We start from the raw sequence: 9,762 nt of genomic DNA, 5'->3' as shown, positions 1-9,762 counted from the left end.
ACAAAGCGCTATGTGGTGTTTTATTTTGGGATTTAACATTGAAAACTGGATGGCTCGTTGACTCGCAAATATCTCACAGCTATTTTCTGAAATAATTTGGTTTTTCCAATTTTTCACACCACAAAGCGCTTTGTGGCCTATTCAAAACACCACAAAGCGCTTTGTGGCCTATTCAATGCACCACAAAGCGCTTTGTGGTCGTCATCGTAATCATAGCGATTCTGTCAGTGGAAATTATACTATGTGGACAAAACTGGCAGAGGGGCTCTCTTATTTTGACAGGGAGGTTGGCAAGATTTTCGCACCACCCCTTACATTAATTATGCATGCAATTTTTTGACTGACTCGTTCTTTTCACGATTGCTGTTTGAGTATAATGTGATAGTTTGAGATAGTTGCATACATAATTAATGTATGGCGCTGTACGGAAACCGTACCTGGAGGTTAACCGAGTCCTCTTCAAGAAACCTCTGAAAGGAACCAATAGATTTTCGCAAACGTGCTGAGCAAGGTTATGTTGAACACTATTTCAGTTTTTGTTTTTAGAAAGAAATATCACCGAACCTCCGATATAAGACTTGATACCCTTAAAAGTACTCGTTATGGTTATCAGAGAGAGCACTGACTGCTAATGAGATTTGCATTCCTGGGATCGGCTGGAACTAGCTACGACGGGTACGTGTTATTAACCGGGAGAGACGATGAAATGAAAGCAGAAGGTTGAAAATTAGGAATTCAGTGATACCTCAACCTATCACTTGTTTCGGTTAGAGAATCTTAGAGGGATTTATTATGTTCACTGATTTATAGCTCTATTGTTAGTCCTCGTTTGTAGGCACACCCCTCAGGAATTTACCATTGAACATGGAATGAAACTTAAGTCGGATACTGATATGGGTATTTCTTTTTTTAACAAGTCTATGGATCTCGCCGTAACATTACAAGGCGAAGAACTCGACAAATGTTTTACCAACACGGACCTCATACTAGTTCAATAACATAATTCAGTTATGACAAAGAAGATTACAAATCTTTTTTTATTTATTTATGGCTAGACTGGAATTTATACAACTGGTGTTTTCATGAGCAGGTATAATTACCATTATCACTATCAACTGGAATCTTATAGATCTTTCTACACACGGGCGAACCAAAACAATCTGACTTGTGACCTTGAATTAATTGGCTTGAATTATCTGCAATGCTCACGTATGATACAAACCGTTGCTTTATCCAAACATTTTCGAAAATTATATTTTAGGGCATGTTTTTAGCCTGTGTTGTAAAACCACTATAATCTTTAGATTTGTATTGTTACAAAGGCAAAGTAACCAAAGTTAGAATTAGTTTGAGAAATTCTATTTTTGACAGATAAATGCCTTTTGGACATACTAATATAATACTTATCATTGCATTTACAGTGGTGCACTTCTAACAGACCACTAAACTAATTTTTTTTCATCGTTTTTTGACATGTTTTCAACAACTTTCCTATGGCTTCCATTCAAATCTGGCAAATCCAAATTATGAAAAGAAATGTGAAAGGTGGAGTTGTCGACTGATCAACAGGTTACATGATGCTTGATATTTTCACCATTCATGCATTTTGATTAGCTTATTTAAACCAAGGAAGGTGGACACAGTTAGTCAGGCACGACTGTGGCTGGGTTCTTATTACAAAGATGAAAAGTTCTGTCACTCTTTTGTCCCTTAAATCTAGATCCAACAAACTAGTCAGTGATTTGTGGTTCATTTAGTAAAAAAAAAAGTAATGACATATTTTCTTCAGCCTTTGAGCTTGGGCTAATTTGAATAAGCTGTTGTAAATGTAGAACAATCAAAACAATTTCAGACTCATTCTCTATTTACTTAATTATTACTTATTAATACATCTGTTAAGGAAATCCTGATAAAAATTTTAAAAATCTACGAAATAAATACTGATTTTATCACTGTCACTATACTCATCCTCTATTAACTTTCTGTAGAGGTGTTCATCATCATTGTCTTGTTCTTCTTGATCCTCTTGTCCTTCTTCTGCTTCTTTGTCTTCTTCTAACTCCCCCTCCTCCTCATCGATCATATCATCTAATGCCTCCAGGTATGGTTTGGCCAGGCTATTAAAAATATGGAGATGGATTTACTTCATTAATAGACACAACAATATTGTGGAAAACTGAAACTTTCTGTGAAGGGGCCTGTTACGGCTATTTCGTGTTTTCTTTGTGTCCTTTTTTGTTCCGTATGTTAATGTATTTTTTCACATTCTGCATGCTTTTTTTCTCGCGTCGTATGTAAATTTCGTTGCGTATATATTTGGTTATCCTTTCATGTTCGTTTAGTGCTAGTTTATCGTCCGGTACACTTGCATCTTCTTGGTTCCCTGAACCCCGTTGCCAGCATTTTGGTAAGCCATTTAGTTTATCGTCTGTTTGTGTTTCCCTCTTAGTTTTCTGCCGTCTTCAGTTAGTTATTTGTAGTAATTCGTTTCATGTTTATCTTTAGGAATTTACCTTCCTCCTACGGAAAGTGAAATAAATTTGCTGGACTAATTGAAACTCGCTTTAAGTTGTGTCTGAAGTCGGCCCTTTGCCTCTTCAGGGCCCATTTCTTGAAACTTCCTGGCTATTCAAGGGCTTGTCAACTTACAAGGACCGTTTTCAGGCTGCTGTTTTGGGTCCAAAGCACCAAACTACCTAATGAAACTGAAATCAGTTTTTAAAAAGAGCATTGGAATTACAATCTAAAGTAAAACAGTATTATTATAATTCAAATTATGAATATTCATACTGTATTTTGAAAGTGGAAGTTTTTTCACGAGGAATGTGAACGCCTTAAAGAGATCTTTTCCCGACTGTGCTATCCTGACGACCTTGTGCAGTCAATCATTCGCAGATTTATTGAATCAAAAGTGTCCGAGGATTCACATACTCGAGTGGCTGATAAAAGAGAAGCCCCAGTCAGAATCGTGTTGCCCTACAAGGACCAGAAATCTGCAAACGTAGTACGTAAACAGCTGGCTGACCTCAGTCGGAAGATCAACGCAGATATTAACCCAGTTTACACAAGTAGAAAGATCAAGGATGAAATTAAGGTCAGGGAAGACAAGCAGCCTCTTGTTAGTCAACAATGCGTGGTGTATTCATTTCAGTGTGGCCTGTGTGATGCAGGCTATGTCGGTTACACGTGCCGACACCTACACCAACGAATTGAAGAACACAAAGGATCGGCAATCGGAAACCACCTCAGAGAGCAGCACGATATGGAGCCAGAAGACATCGCACAGAGTTTTCGAATCTTAAGAAAGTGTCAGAACAAATTTGGCTACCTTATTTTTGAAATGTTTTTTTTTATCAAAGAACTGAAACCAATGCTAAACAAACAGTGCGATTCAATTCGCGCCCAATTATTTGTTTAGAGCAATTCTTGCTAAAATTATTTTATTTTTCCATTGTATATTTTTAACACTTTTTCACATATTTTATCACATTTTAGCGTTCGCCACATTTTTATCTATTATAAGTTGTTTTTAACATATTTATGGCTATATGCTATTGTAGAAAATTTACTCACTTGAAAATGACCTCGTAGAGGTCGAAACGTCGTGACTTTTTAGCGCTAGTTTTTATTTCAAAATCGATTTCTAAGAAACTACTTATTAACATACTGTATTTCTATACCTAACTAAGAAAACCAGTTTTTGATTAATATGATGTAAATGGACTTCTCTATAAACTCACTTCCTTCAACTTAATGTCTGCTAATTTTTCACGCAAATAGCAAACCACCAGTTGTGATTGCAGTTACCCGTCTCACTCTACATAGCAATTTTCAATTTGGTTTCAAAATTAACTTGCATTTGGGTTTGCATCACTGTGCTCTGTTTTGCATCCTGTACTTTCTTTGTTGCGTTGTTTGTAATATTGTCAATACTCCGGTTCTGGTTTCACGGCACTTCAATGAAAACTGTTCAGACATCACTTCCTTCCTGCATGAGATGAAGTAATAGCTAAAAGCACAGGCCATTTTTGGTCTGGGACATTGATGGGGATTCCTGGACAGGCCCCCAGAGGAGCTCCCATCTGCTTTCAAAATTGCATCATTAGCCTAGCAAAACTAGTGCCAGTCCTAAACCCCACATTAGAATTTAAAATCCTTAAAACTCATAGTCTTGTTGTTATTGGGATAAGATGTTCTAGGTTCCGAGCTACTGTGTCTGAAACACCTCACAAGATTAGAAGCCACAGATTTAGGAAAGCCATTCCCTAACAGAACGTTTTCATCATTGTTCTTTGTTTCTGAATAAGAGAGTCTATTTCACATATACAAGAAGCCTGGTGCAACAAGGCCTAACCCAAGTAATTTTGGCAAGTCAACGTACTTGACCAGAAAACAAGACATTCTGTCCAGTGTTTGTGTGATTCCTATAAATGTCAATGGATGTTCTTTTCAGAGAAATGTCCAGGAAATGGATCAAGCCATCTTCAAATTTGTTGACTGTAAAACATGTCAGATTTATTTGGTTTGTCCATCAACAGCATATCTTCAAAATAACGTCCATAAAACTACTCATTTATAAGGCCACTGTCAAGCATTTTAAGAACAATATCATTTTTGAGTTCTGTCATGATAAAAAACAACAACAACAACGGCCTAATGAAGAACCCAACAAAATGCCATCAATTTGGTTGTCGAGTGCTCTCTTAATTAATTTGGTGTTAATCAATTTATTGTCATTAACTCCAAAGAAACCAATCTGAACAACTGTCAGGGCTTGCTGTCAGGGCTTGCAAACTCCAGTTCCTCTTAGAGTGAAAACAAGGTGTTTTCCTTCCATATCTACATGGGAGAGTATCATAATTTATGTGGGTGGTGGTGGTGTATCGAGTTGTGTTTGACAAACCCTTTTCATTTTTTATGTTTCTACATATCGCAATATAAAGGAACTGTTTTTTAACTGTTTAATAGCAAACCACTTTATTTTTAAAAAGTGCCTGTTATTTTTAGTTAAAGTTAATTTGGCTAACAATTCCTTTCTATTTAAATGTATGTTGCTTGAAAACTGTGATCTGGTGGCCCTAGATGCAATTTGAGTTTTTCTGTAATTTTGAAAAGTCAAGCCCCACTGTTTGTTATTAATATTGTATCAAAAGGATAACACCATTCTTATCATGGTTATTCTATTGATTCCATTTCATCATTACTTAAGGTGGTTCTGCAGTTATTGTGGGCACACTACCCCATGTCAAAGTTTGCAACATAAATTTTGGGGCTTTGAAGTGTTGGCGAAGAAATTTTGGGAAATATTTTGTGTTCCACTCGGTGATAATGTTACTTAATTCTATTTACTGGGGAAAATATTTTTATTCTTACTGGTGTTTGACTGGACCCCATTTTTTGGACAACAACAGTACCAGTAAAAAAAATTTTGCTGGCATACTTTCACTCAATTTCTGGAACCAGCTTATTCTGACTTAATACAAACCATGCCCAAGTTTTGGGGAAATCATTTGAGCAGAAGTTCAGAAGTATTAACTTAAAGTCAATGACATGTTAATTCAACTCTAACATTCACTGAAAGTTTCTACAATTGACTCTAATTTCCAAAACAAGCCATGAACCCAAATTTTGTGAGAAGCTTGCCCCAAAGCTTGCTAAATAAAAGTGGCTAGTCGATTAGTGATCGTGCGAACCATAAAAAGCATTAATCCCTAGTTCTTAAAATACTATAAAATGCTTGATAACCTCACTGAATTTTCAAAGATGCATTTTGCAACAGTATTTGGAAATAACTTTTGTGTCAAAGTCTTTCCACACAAATTGTACGGTACGGCAACATTTTGGCTATAAGTTTTACTGTTGTGACTCAAAAAGAAATGGGGCACTGTTGTCAGGATTGTAAGCTACTCCCCAACTGATCTCTGGTGAGGAAGAGAAGCAGTTTTATTAATCTATGATTACAAATACAAAATAGGCACTACAGGTACACGCTGAGCCATCTTTTTGCCATTCCTTAATATATAGTTAAAAAGACAATTATTAATAATAACAATAATAATAAATAAAAATAGCAATAAAAACAACAACGATGACAACAAAAATAATAACAATAATATTAATGATAATGATGTGCTTCTGGGCATGAATTATGTTTTCATTCATGACAGTTGGTTCATTGTATTTGACCAGTAAAAGTGCTTCACTGGGTCTATTTGTTAGAAAAGTGGAGTCTCATCAAAATGTGTGGGCACAGTTCGTGGATGTTTAAAATCTTGTGAGGGTTGTGCTCTATGACTGATTAATCACCCAATGAATCACTGTTGCAACACCAAAACAAGAGGGCAAGTTTATAAAAAAGTTGAGCATTTCTTCAAGTTGAAATTTTCTTGTGAGTGCTAACGGGCAACAAAAGTCTACCAGGTAGGCAACTAAAAAGACACACGGGGAACCAACAAAAACAGAACTAGTTGCCCTAAGGGCAAATTAGCAAGAAAGTTAGTGTCAAACACTGCATTAATAGCCGTCAAGCTCATTCTAAGAGCTTTGCGGCATCCAAAAGTTTTCTTTACTCTGCCTCCTCGACTCCTCAACCTCTCTTAATTCATTTATGTTTGTTGTGCCCCAAACCATTGCAGGAAAGAAAGTGAGTGCTTTGCAGGCTGTAAGTATACATGTAGAATACAGTAGGGGCAATTGTACATGTATGGTTTACCAGTTTTGTCATTTAAGTTAAGGTTGTCATTTGCTAACACAGAAAGCTCAACTTCCTACAAGCCGTCTTGTTCACAGCTTTTGGGGTTTTAAATAAGAGTCACAACAAAGAATAGAAAAAATATGTGCACTGCGACAAATGCTTGAGTAACTACATATGATATGCAAATATCTTCTGTGTAACATGCAGCAAAAATTGCTTGTATCACTGCCATACATCTATACCTTAACCTATAATATACCACAGAACCTCCCAAACTACCGGTAAGTTGACACTTTTATTTTATATCAATTTTAAAAACAAAATTATTTTGTTCTATTGGGGACAATGGGTTGTTGACTAGTTTAATGGATACACAAGAATAATAAGCTGTGCATTAACGTGGTACTGTAAAATCACTTCTTCCTTAAGATTTTGAAACTCCATCTACTAAACACTCCCTGTGCTAAATTTTAAGCCTTCATAGCAGGGATGAAAAGGAATTAAAAACTAGAAACTGGCTAATTTATCCAGGTGCGAAGAAGATGTGTTTTGAAAAATAGTTGGCCTTCTCTAACACATAATAGTTGGCTTTCTCTAATACATAAAAGTTGGCTTCCTCTAACACATTTGGTTTGCAATGTTCTTCTTAGTATTGCTGGAGTACTTAGTGTACAAGAAAAAACTCATAAGCTAACCAGATATTGAAGTATAATATGAGGACATACGCCCTAAAATTCTTGAGAAAGTGCTGCCATTACAGTTAAGACCCAATTACCTACAGGTAACAAAAAAATGAATTATTTTGGCAAGACACAACTCTAAAAAAGTTATCAATGCATGGCAACTGATACATATCATGGTAAGGGCTGATGCTCACCATCCCTAGTTCCTTCTCTACTACGACTTTCTTCGGTTTGTGCATGTTTTCCCTCATCCAACCCATGATGATCATCCATTACTGCAAAAACAGAAATTCAAAGCGTTATTGTTAAACACAAAATCACACAAATGCAATTATATTTTAAGTTACACTGACTGTTTTAAAATAACATACATGTACAGCCTTGTAGATTAAAAGCTGTTCCTCAGTAAAGGGAAATTTAAAAGAAAACAAAATTCAATCAGAAACAACTGCAAGAGTATGACTATCTTATCAAGACCTAGGTTTTTAAAGTCTATTTCAACTGACAATGAAACCAAAACAGAACAGACTGAATCTCTAGTGGCAAAGTTTAGCTGGTGAGAACTACATCTTATTATATGACTAGCTCCGCGAGCAGGCGAGATGAATCAAATCCTGCGCTGTGATTGGCTACCCGAGCGGGCAAGATGGAGCTATCTTGCCCGCTTGGGACTACCTGCCGTGTCCCGCAAGAAAAATTTCCCCGAAAACCATATAATAAATCCTTTATTGACCAAGCTTGTTTGTTCAAGATGGCTGGATATTGGCCTCGTTCTTTTTTTGCGAGTTTATGGACCGAGACGGAGTCGAGGTCCATAAACTCGCAAAAAATGAACTTGGCCAATATCCAGCCATCTTGACCTCACACTTGGTCAATAACCCATATATATTTACCAAGAGATAAAAGACATCCTTGAGAATAAAAATACAAGTAGATAAACAAACCGTTTTCTCCTTCTTTAATTGTTTTTACATCAAAAGAACAAAAAAACCCCAAGTATCCAAAAACATGAATAAATTCTCCAGAAGATAACAAGAATGGCAATGTTCCTCACACAAGAGCTGGCACAAAGAGATAATGGCAATGCCACCTAATGAAGACATGACAAGGTATTGGCATGTATCCCTATTTAAACAATAGAGAGTTTCTGTCGAGGAACTATCGGTTGATAGTTGCCCTATGGAAATTTGATGTTCTTAAAACAAATATGCTAGTCTTAAGAACATCAAATTTCCAAGGGACAACTATCAACCGATAGTTCCGAGACATAAACACTCTATTGTCTTTATCGTTCACCACTAAATTTTCTTCTGCGCACCAGTTCAAAATTCATATTGAATTATTTTCAACTTTTTTAGATGAAAGCCATGGAAGGTTGTTGAAGCCAAATGTAAAATTTGAAAAAGAAAACAGACAAAAACCCACTTAATATATTTCAATTGTTTACTTTCTGTAAGCCCGCTTCTTTACAGAAACATTTACACGGACGAGTACTATCCATCTGGGTATTTTCCTCAGACAGGCACTATGGGCTGATAGCGTCTCTCCACGGATGAACACTATTGCGTCACGTGATCAATTTAAACCAATAAGAATTGCAGAAAATTCAGTGGTGAACTATAATATGTACTAATTGGACCAGCCGCATAGAAAAGGAAACCTAGGCAAGCACTTCTTGAAGCAGCCTCACATGATGACTATACACACTGCGTGTCTACAAAACACTGCTTCGTAACAAACAGCTTAAAGGTAGCAAGTCAACAACAGAGGAAAAGAAGAACAGAAGGACAAACAACCCTGACCTTAACTGGTGATTCCTTAGCACTATATTGCGAACGCTTCAAGCGCAGAATTTTACACTTATTCAATAGCATCAAAAACAAAATCATTACTCATGGATTGTATGTCACTTGGATTATTTTCGATTCTTTTGCATAAGTTGTTTATTATGTTGTTCCTTATGCTCAAAAATTCATGTATGCCTATCAAAGTTCATCAAAAAACTGTACCTTCCAGCCACCGCAAAATGTAATGCGGAGTGATAAAATAAATGAATAGTACTATTTAAAAGACCTGGCAAAATAGGGTAAGACTGGTACATCATATCTCTTTTGCAAGCATGGTGACCTATTTTAATTTATTTTTAGAGACTGTGCTTGGTAGGAAACATTCAGGGAAATGTATTGTGCATTTGTTTTCATGATTGTGCCCAGGAGATTACTTTTAAGTTTACTTTAACATCGGTAGAAATCATTCCCAATACTGATAGAAGCAAAGAAATACCAGACAAAATAAAGGCTCGAAAGTTCAAACTGTCACAAGAATGGTAAACTCGATTTCTTGACATCCTGAACTAAACTCAAATTTCTTGAACTGTAACCAATT

Source organism: Orbicella faveolata, unplaced genomic scaffold, assembly GCF_042242905.1.
Source record: "Orbicella faveolata isolate gen_17 unplaced genomic scaffold, um_ofav_v1 contig_47, whole genome shotgun sequence".
In the NCBI taxonomy this organism is placed as follows: Eukaryota; Metazoa; Cnidaria; class Anthozoa; order Scleractinia; family Merulinidae; genus Orbicella; species Orbicella faveolata.
The sequence above is the reverse complement of the archived record's forward strand: the minus strand, read 5'-3'. Positions refer to the sequence as shown.